The sequence below is a fragment of the Entelurus aequoreus genome, linkage group LG01 (genome assembly GCF_033978785.1).
Source record: "Entelurus aequoreus isolate RoL-2023_Sb linkage group LG01, RoL_Eaeq_v1.1, whole genome shotgun sequence".
Lineage (NCBI taxonomy): Eukaryota > Metazoa > Chordata > Actinopteri > Syngnathiformes > Syngnathidae > Entelurus > Entelurus aequoreus.
This window is the reverse complement of record NC_084731.1, coordinates 7,065,238-7,075,724: the sequence shown is the minus strand read 5'-3', so window position 1 is coordinate 7,075,724 and position 10,487 is coordinate 7,065,238.

Below are 10,487 nucleotides of genomic sequence, written 5' to 3'. Positions count from 1 at the left end.
GGACTCTCACTATTATGTTAGATCCACTATGGACTGGACTCTCACACTATTATGTTAGATCCACTATGAACTGGACTCTCACACTATTATGTTAGATCCACTATGGACTGGACTCTCACTATTATGTAGATCCACTATGGACTGGACTCTCACACTATTATGTTAGATCCACTATGGACTGGACTCTCACTATTATGTTAGATCCACTATGGACTGGACTCTCACACTATTATGTTAGATCCACTATGGACTGGACTCTTACACTATTATGTTAGATCCACTATGGACTGGACTCTCACTATTATGTTAAATCTACAATGGACTGGACTCACACTATTATGTTAGATCCACTATGGACTGGACTCTCACACTATTATGTTAGATCCACTATGGACTGGACTCTCATTATTATGTTAGATCCACTATGGACTGGACTCTCACACTATCATGTTAGATCCACTATGGACTGGACTCTCATTATTATGTTAGATCCACTATGGACTGGACTCTCACTATTATGTTAGATCCACTATGGACTAACTAGTAACAGGCACATTTATAATAACATAATAACACAACTGTACTTGGTATCATTACAGTTGATGTCAGGTGTAGATCCACCCATGGCATTTGTTTACATTGTGACGCCGGTGAGCTATTGTATCCTCCTACGGTGTGTAGTGAAGCATGTTTAGCTATTCCTCCTCCTCCAGTGATAATGCTACTTGGATGAAATGTACTTTGTTGCCATGGAGGCGAGGGTGTTTCAGTGTTATAACTTCACCTTTATCTTTACTTTTTACACCAAACATGCGTCCATTCTCCCTTTTCTGTCTACACACTGTGTCTGCTTGTAAGTACTCTGTGTGTGTGCGCTGCCCAACATGCTCCTCTGCTGGTAAAACCAGCAATGTCACCACGTGACGACGACGACGCGGTGGTTGACCGGTTCTTTTCACTATACTAGTACCAGTACACCGTACAACCCTAAATGGAATATATAATAAGTTCCTCCAATTTGCAAGTATGTAAACAAAAAAGAAGCTTATTTTACCACGGATAAAACTACTAGTCTAGGTTCAATATTGGCCTGTCAATCATCCCCTGCTCCTGCAGTCCATGTTGCAGCGCAGGAAAAAAGCAACGTTGATGAAGGAACCAGCAAAGATCAGACGGGTGGACTGAGATACTCGCTTTCCTTTTTTGATCTCTCCATGTTTCCTTTTCATCCGCCTTGGTGGAGACACGCTGATGTGGGACGGCAGCAGCACAGAGCGAGCAGCAGCATGTGTAAGCGGGCCCACAACGGTGGTGGCTGCATTTTTCATTCACACTCACAGAAGCTTCTCAGGGTTACAACACGGAGAGAGCCTCCGAACAAATGTCTGTTGCTTTGGGAACGTCTGGAATCGTAACACCGGGATAATCCCACTAGAAACTGTGAGTGTGGAGGGTTTTTGTTGCACCTCAAATGTACTGTGGAGGATGCATTTATGCTGGTATACACTAGTTAGATACATGGTTAGTTGTCACACTGGTTGGTTAGCAGACTCGTTACGTGTTGCCACCTAATGTATGTTTATATATAATGTAGTAACAGACACCTTCATAACAATATGTAATATGTACAATATACACACTGCAAGTATATATATAATGTAGTAACAGACACCTTCATAACAATATGTAATATGTACAATATACACACTGCAAGTATATATATAATGTAGTAACAGACACCTTCATAACAATATGTAATATGTACAATATACACACTGCAAGTATATATATAATGTAGTAACAGACACCTTCATAACAATATGTAATATGTACAATATACACACTGCAAGTATATATATAATGTAGTAACAGACGCCTTCATAACAACATGTAATATGTACAATATACACACTGCAAGTATATATATATATATATATATATATATATATATATATATAGTATATATATATATATATATATATATATATATATATATATATATATATATAATATATATATATATATATATAATGTAGTAACAGACACCTTCATAACAATATGTAATATGTACAATATACACACTGCAAGTATATATATAATGTAGTAACAGACACCTTCATAACAATATGTAATATGTACAATATACACACTGCAAGTATATATATAATGTAGTAACAGACGCCTTCATAACAACATGTAATATGTACAATATACACACTGCAAGTATATATATATATATATATATATATATATATATATATATATATATATATATATATATATATATATATATATATATATATATATATATATATATATATATATATATAATGTAGTAACAGACACCTTCATAACAATATGTAATATGTACAATATACACACTGCAAGTATATATATATATATAATGTAGTAACAGACACCTTCATAACAATATGTAATATGTACAATATACACACTGCAAGTATATATATAATGTAGTAACAGACACCTTCATAACAATATGTAATATGTACAATATACACACTGCAAGTATATATATAATGTAGTAACAGACACCTTCATAACAATATGTAATATGTACAATATACACACTGCAAGTATATATATAATGTAGTAACAGACACCTTCATAACAATATGTAATATGTACAATATACACACTGCAAGTATATATATAATGTAGTAACATACACCTTCATAACAATATGTAATATGTACAATATACACACTGCAAGTATATATATAATGTAGTAACAGACACCTTCATAACAATATGTAATATGTACATTATACACACTGCAAGTATATATATATAATGTAGTAACAGACACCTTCATAACAATATGTAATATGTACAATATACACACTGCAAGTATATATATAATGTACTAACAGACACCTTCATAACAATATGTAATATGTACATTATACACACTGCAAGTATATATATATAATGTAGTAACAGACACCTTCATGACAATATGTAATATGTAAAATATACACTCGGCAAGTATATATATAATGTAGTAACAGACACCTTCATAACAATATGTAATATGTACAATATACACACTGCAAGTATATATATAATGTAGTAACAGACACCTTCATAACAATATGTAATATGTACATTATACACACTGCAAGTATATATATATAATGTAGTAACAGACACCTTCATAACAATATGTCATATGTACAATATACACACTGCAAGTATATATATATATATAATGTAGTAACACCACGGACTAAACAGCGTGTGCAATCTACAAAACAGTGGCCGTCTTGTCTGTGATCTACCAAGACTGCGATTGCAATGGTAAAGTGTTGCAGACCGCCTTATTTACGTGATGATTTTGCACGTACTATACGGGCATCACCACAAAAACACTCATGACGAAATAATGTTGCTGAATAAGCGATATGTCTAATATTTGTATCAATCAGGAGCAAGGGTGAAGTGTCTTGCCCAAGGACACAACAGACGTGACAAGGTTGGTAGAAGATGGGGATCGAACCAGGAACCCTCAGTTTGCTGGCACGTTCACTCTCCCAACCGCGCCCTAACCCTACTGTTTTGTACTGTTCTGTACTCTTTTGTACTGTTTTGTACTGTTTTGTACTGTTTTGTACTGTTTTTGTACTGTTTTGTACTGTTGTGTACTGTTGTTTACTTGTTTTGTACTGTTCTGTACTGTTGTGTACTGTTTTGTGCTGTTTATGTACTGTTTTGTACTGTTTTTGTACTGTTTTTGTACGGTTTTGTACTGTTTTTGTACTTGTTTTATACTGTTTTGTACTGTTTTTGTACTGTTTTTGTACTTGTTTTATACTGTTTAGTACTGTTTAGTACTGTTGTTGTACTGTTTTGTACTGTTTTTGTACTGTTTTGTACTGTTTTGTACTGTTTTGTACTGTTTTGTATTGTTTTTTGTACTGTTTTGTACTGTTTTGCACTGTTTTTGTACTGTTTTTGTAGTGTTTTGTACTGTTCTTTGTACTGTTTTTGTACTATTTTGTACTGTTTTTGTACTGTTTTGTACTGTTTTTGTACTGTTTTTGTACGGTTTTGTACTGTTTTTGTACTGTTTTTGTACTGTTTTTGTACTGTTTTGTACTGTTTTTGTACTGTTTTGTACGTTTTCTGTACTGTTTTGTACAGTGCTTTGTACTGTTTTGTACTGTTTTGTACTGTTTTTGTACTGTTTTGTACTGTTTTGTACTGTTTTATACTGTTTTGTACCGTTTTTGTACTGTTTTTGTACTGTTTTGTACTGTTTTTGTCTAGTTTTTGTACTGTTTTGTACTTTTTTCTACTGTTTTGTACTGTTTTTGTACTGTTTTGTACTGTTTTGTACTGTTTTGGACTGTGTTGTACTGTTTTGGACTGTGTTGTACTGTTTTTGTACTGTTTTGTACTGTTTTTGTACGTGTTTTGGTTGTTATTGTTCATATGTTTGTTTGTAAATGTTGAACTTTCTAAATAAAGGTATATTCAATAGGGATGTCCGATAATGGCTTTTTGCCGATATTCCGATATTGTCCAACTCATTAATTACCGACACCGATATCAACCGATACCGATATCAACCGATATATGCAGTCGTGGAATTAACACATTATTATGCCTAATTTGGACAACCAGTTATGGTGAAGATAAGGTACTTTAAAAAAAAAAAATTAAAATAAGATAACTAAATTAAAAACATTTTCTTGAATAAAAAATAAAGTAAAACAATATAAAAACAGTTACATAGAAACTAGTAATGAATGAAAATTAGTCAAATTAACTGTTAAAGGTTAGTACTATTAGTGGAGCAGCAGCACGCACAATCATGTGTGCTTACGGACTGTATCCCTTGCAGACTGTATTGATATATATTGATATATAATGTAGGAACCAGAATATTGATAACAGAAAGAAATGGGGGGAGGGAGGTTTTTTGGGTTGGTGCACTAATTGTAAGTGTATCTTGTGTTTTTTATGTTGATTTAATAAATTTTTTTTTAAAAAAACCAACAAAAAAACCCGATACAGAAAATAAAAAACCGAAACGGATATTCCGATTTTAACGCATCCCTAATATTCGAATAAATAAATACATAAAACCTGTACTTTTTAGAGGCGGTATAGTACCAAATATGATTTATTAGTATCGCTGTACTATACTACAGTACCCCACTAGCTTGAATACCAAGGCTTGTTGTCCGTTTGACAGCCAAACATGGCCGCCGAGGTCTGAACAAAGGTGCATTGTCCGCCGCACAGCGTGATCCCTGATGGCGGAGAGTGGCGGGGTGAGAAACACGCTCGCTCTGGCAAACAATACGGCCCCTTCGCCGATGGTTACATAATTAGACGTGCAGCACCTTGGCAATCAACGACGGCGCCGGGCCTATAGCTTTGACTATAAAAAGAAAAGATCTATGCGCCGAGGCGGAGGAGGGCGGAGGTGGCGAGAGAAAGAAAGAAAGAAAGAAAGGGGCGAAGACAGAGAGAATGAAAAAGTGTGAGAAAATTGGTGCGAGAACGAAGGTGTCGCTGAGGGGCTCAGCAGCTCGCACTTTCCTAGGTGTGTGTGTGTGTGTGTGTGTGTGTGTGTGTGTGTGTGTGTGTGTGTGTGTGTGTGTGCAGAGAGCACCTGCATGTGTGTGATTACAGGAGTTGGAACCTTCAGGGCGTGCTGCAGCATATGTACACTTGCAAGAGAACACACTACAAGGACAAAATGATAGAGTTGGCTAGTAATTGAGAGGAAGAGAATGAAAAGGGGGGTGAAAAAAAAGAAAAAGCTAACTAGAGAACGAGAGCAGAGGACAATTTTCAGCCTCTAAGCTCACTGCATCGCGGCGGCTTTGCGGAATATAGCGAAGATTAGACCAGACGAGAAAGCCATAAATTCTACTTTTCTCTTTCCAGCAGAGAACATAAATCACGGGTGTTGCTGGCGTTCCATCACTGGCTTTTTGCTTTTCACTTATCTAATGAATGGAATAACAAAAAAAAAAAAAAAAAAAAAGAGAAAGAAAACAAGTTCAAAGCTGTCATTTTCTGAACCAGTCGGCTTCCACGCAACTTTTGTGCTCTTCTGCAGCGAAGTGCTTGCATCATCATCATCATCATCATCATCATCATCATCATCATCATCATCACAGCCTTTCTGCCTTCATTGCTGCAGGACTCAGGAGTGCTGCTGGATGATGCAGGATGAAAGATAACTTGAAGAGGGGCTCCTAAGTGCGGCACGGGGGACATTTCTAGGACACCTTCTCAAAAGTAAACAAACATCCCACTAGGGTTGGACTAGTGTAGTACTGCGATACTAATGAATACTATAATGCCTCTAAAAAGTACTGGTCTACAAAGCCCCCCCCGGCCACTCCGTCGTCGTCACGTGGTGACATTGCTGGTTTTATGAGCAGAGGAGCATGTTTGGCAGCGCACACACACGGAGTACTTACAAGCAGACACGGCGTGTAGACAGAAAAGGGAGAATGGGCGCATTTCGGCCTAAAGAGTAAAGATAAAGTTGACGTTATAACACTGCAACACCCTCAGGAAGAGCTGCTTGAAGACATGACATGACAGATTAAGTACGTTTCTTACATGTATCGTTATCACTGGAGGAGGAGGAATAGCTAAACATGCTTCACTACACACCGTAGGAGGATGCAATAGCTCACTGGCATCGCAATGTAAACAAACGCCATGGGTGGATCTACACCTGACATCCACTGTAATGATACCAAGTACAAGTCGATACTACTATGATTACTTCACAATTTTTTGGCATCACAACATCTTCTTTCGTTTTAAATAAATGTATATTATGTTTTCAAAGTCAGTAAATACGTCCCTGGACACATGAGGACTTTGAATATGACCAATGTATGATCCTGTAACTACTTGGTATCGGATCCATACCTAAATGTGTGGTATCATCCAAAACTAATGTCAAGTATCAAAGAAGAGAAGAATAAGTGATTATAACATTTGAACAGAGGTGTAGATAGAACATGTTAAAACAGAAAATAAGCAGATATTAACAGTAAATGAACAAGTAGATTAATGATCCATTTTTACAGTTTGTCCCTCATAATGTGTACAAAATAATAGGTGTATAAATGACACAATATGTTACTGCATACGTCAGCAGACTAATTAGGAGTCTTTGTTTGTTTACTTACTACTAAAAGACAAGTTGTCTGGTATGTTCACTATTTTATTTAAGGACTAAATGACAATAATAAACATATGTTTCATGTACACTAAGATTTGTTGTTAAAATAAAGCCAATAATGACATTTTTTGATGATCCCTTTATTTAGAAAAATATCGAAAAGTACCCAAAAGTTTTAAAATACATTTTGGTACCGGTACCAAATTATTGGTATGAATAAAGAGTAGATGTGGTGAATAAACAGTAGATGTGGTGAATATACAGTAGATGTGGTGAATATACAGTAGAAGTGGTGAATAAAGAGTAGATGTGGTGAATAAACAGTAGATGTGGTGAATAAACAGTAGATGTGGTGAATAAACAGTAGATGTGGTGAATATACAGTAGATGTGGTGAATATACAGTAGATGTGGTGAATAAACAGTAGATGTGGTGAATATACAGTAGATGTGGTGAATAAAGAGTAGATGTGGTGAATAAACAGTAGATGTGGTGAATATACAGTAGATGAGGTGAATATACAGTAGATGTGGTGAATATACAGTAGATGTGGTGAATAAAGAGTAGATGTGGTGAATAAAGAGTAGATGTGGTGAATAAAGAGTAGATGTGGTGAATATACAGTAGATGTGGTGAATATACAGTAGATGTGGTGAATAAACAGTAGATGTGGTGAATAAAGAGTAGATGTGGTGAATATACAGTAGATGTGGTGAATAAACAGTAAATGTGGTGAATAAACAGTAGATGTGGTGAATATACAGTAGATGTGGTGAATAAACAGTAGATGTGGTGAATATACAGTAGATGTGGTGAATAAACAGTAGATGTGGTGAATAAACAGTAGATGTGGTGAATAAACAGTAGATGTGGTGAATAAACAGTAGATGTGGTGAATATACAGTAGATGAGGTGAATATACAGTAGATGTGGTGAATATACAGTAGATGTGGTGAATAAAGAGTAGATGTGGTGAATAAAGAGTAGATGTGGTGAATAAAGAGTAGATGTGGTGAATATACAGTAGATGTGGTGAATAAACAGTAGATGTGGTGAATAAACAGTAGATGTGGTGAATATACAGTAGATGTGGTGAATAAACAGTAGATGTGGTGAATATACAGTAGATGTGGTGAATAAACAGTAGATGTGGTGAATATACAGTAGATGTGGTGAATAAACAGTAGATGTGGTGAATATACAGTAGATGTGGTGAATATACAGTAGATGTGGTGAATAAACAGTAGATGTGGTGAATATACAGTAAATGTGGTGAATAAACAGTAGATGTGGTGAATATACAGTAGATGTGGTGAATAAACAGTAGATGTGGTGAATATACAGTAGATGTGGTGAATATACAGTAGATGTGGTAAATATACAGTAGATGTGGTGAATAAACAGTAGATGTGGTGAATATACAGTAGATGTGGTAAATATACAGTAGATGTGGTAAATATACAGTAGATGTGGTAAATATACAGTAGATGTGGTGAATAAAGAGTAGATGTGGTGAATATACAGTAGATGTGGTGAATTAACAGTAGATGTGGTGAATATACAGTAGATGTGGTGAATAAACAGTAGATGTGGTGAATAAAGAGTAGATGTGGTGAATATACAGTAGATGTGGTGAATAAAGAGTAGATGTGGTGAATATACAGTAGATGTGGTGAATAAAGAGTAGATGTGGTGAATAAACAGTAGATGTGGTGAATAAAGAGTAGATGTGGTGAATATACAGTAGATGTGGTGAATAAAGAGTATATGTGGTGAATAAAGAGTAGATGTGGTGAATAAACAGTAGATGTGGTGAATAAAGAGTAGATGTGGTGAATAAAGAGTAGATGTGGTGAATATACAGTAGATGTGGTGAATATACAGTAGATGTGGTGAATAAAGAGTAGATGTGGTGAATAAAGAGTAGATGTGGTGAATATACAGTAGATGTGGTGAATAAAGAGTAGATGTGGTGAATAAAGAGTAGATGTGGTGAATATACAGTAGATGTGGTGAATATACAGTAGATGTGGTAAATATACAGTAGATGTGGTGTCAGCTCACATCCTGGTCTTAAAGCTCCGGGTAAGCTGAGCCGGAGTCGGCCGAGCGTGAAAACAGAACAGAACCGAGAGAGAGAAAGAGGAGGTGTGTTCTAAACATCATATTGCATATTGAGTGAAGAAGGTGCAGAGCAGCGTGACAAGATCACATTGCAGCATAAATCTGCGGTGGAGGGACTTTCTTAACAGCTCATTTGATTATAAAAATAAATGTTTTATATGATAGCATCAATCTGACCAGCGGCACAATAGCACGACTCTGCACGCTTTCAACGCCAAACTATGGTGACTACCAGCACATTGCAGGCATTCTGACAAATTTACTGTACATGATGTTGGGGTACACCTCTGCAAGTCAACTTCAACGTGCACACCACTACACAAGTGGTAGTTCTGAACCAAAGACCAATTTGGGGTAAAACCAAATGTATTTTTCACCTGAGAAATAATGTAAATACAATTCATTTGTTCAAGACACCCAAGAATAATACCACAACATACATTTTCTGAAGAACAATTACAGTTTTACATGCAAAAAAACATCTCTAACCCTTAACCCTAACCCTAACCCTAACCCTAAACCTAACCCTGTAAATCCAATTCATTTGTTCAAGACACCCAATAATAATACCACAACATACACTTTCTGAAGAATAATTACAGTTTTACATGCAAAAAACATCTCTAACCTTTAACCCTAACCCTAACCCCAACCCCAAAACCAAACCCTAACCCTGTAAATCCAATTCATTTGTTCAAAACACCCAACAATAATACCACAACATACATTTTCTGAAGAATAATTACCGTTTTAAATGCAAAAAACATCTCTAACCCTTAACCCTAACCCCAACCTAACCCTAACCCTAACCCCAACCCTAACCCTGTAAATCCAATTCATTTGTTCAAGACACCCAATAATAATACCACAACATACATTTTCTGAAGAATAATTAGTTTTAAATGCAAAAAACATCTCTAACCCTTAACCCTAACCCCAACCCCAACCTAACCCTAACCCTAACCCCAACCCTAACCCTGTAAATCCAATTCATTTGTTCAAGACACACAAGAATAATACCACAACATACACTTTCTGAAGAATAATTAAAGTTTTACATGCAAAAAAAATCTCTAACCTTAAACCCTAACCCTAACCCTAACCAAGGCCCTATTCCTAACCCAAACCCTAACGCTGTAAATCCAATTCATTTGTTCAAGACACCCAAGAATAATACCAC